Consider the following 1,021-nt stretch of genomic DNA (forward strand, 5'->3'; position numbering starts at 1 on the left):
GAAGCGCATCTCAGCCGTTTGGCTGTTTAAACTCACCGGTCAGAAGGTTCCTGAGTCTGAGGAGGATCTCTTGGTTTATCTGAGCTCAGGTAGAAGCAGGACGGATCCTGGAGGCACCGCGCAATTTGGTGATGTTCCACCTGAACTCTTCTGCCGTTATAAACTAACTGAGAGCGCTTCTTCATCCGCAGCTTCTATCTGCCTCTGCTGCGTTCAAGGACTGCTCGGAAATTCTGGTCTCGAAACAGAAAACGAATTGTCCCTCCGTTTAGTTTGGTTTAGCCTTAGTTTTATTAATTCAGGTTTAAGCCCGTTCGTTGTTTTTTTCTTTCCTGGTTTGGTTTAGGTTGGTAAAATTTAGTTCTTTTATTTTCTCAATCAATTCAGTTCAGTGATTTATGATTGTTAGGACTAGAAATAAGCATTTTAGATCAGTTCAATTATATTCACAATGAAAAAAATAATGCTTTTGGCATTTACTTAATCACATTTAGTTGCTTTAACACAATTGATTTATGTCCTTTCCTAACATGAAACACTTGTGTTAAAGTAACCAAATATGATTAAGTAAATGCCAAAAAACGGTTGCATTTTTTTTTTTCAGTGCAGGTATTGCTGTTTTTATTTTGTGCTTTTATTGGTGTGGTTTTACATTTGATTCACACTGAAAAAAAAAACTTGTGTTACTTTAACACAATTGTTTTATGTCCTTCTATCTTTACATGAAAAAAAATATGATGAAGAAAATGCCAGAAATAGTTGCTTTATTTTTTATTTTTTCAGTGCAGGGATTGCTGTTTTTTTTTTGTGCTTTTTTTGGTGTGGTTTTACATTTGATTCACACTGAAAAAAAAAACTTGTGTTACTTTAACACAATTGTTTTATGTCCTTCTATCTTTACATGAAAAAAATATGATGAAGAAAATGCCAGAAATAGTTGCTTTATTTTTTATTTTTTCAGTGCAGTTTAGCTCACATTAGATGATTTCTGATGCATATTTTTTAAATGGGGATCTGTCAT

Source organism: Cyprinodon variegatus, unplaced genomic scaffold (genome assembly GCF_000732505.1).
Source record: "Cyprinodon variegatus isolate N-32 unplaced genomic scaffold, C_variegatus-1.0 Scaffold424, whole genome shotgun sequence".
NCBI classification, from domain to species: domain Eukaryota; kingdom Metazoa; phylum Chordata; class Actinopteri; order Cyprinodontiformes; family Cyprinodontidae; genus Cyprinodon; species Cyprinodon variegatus.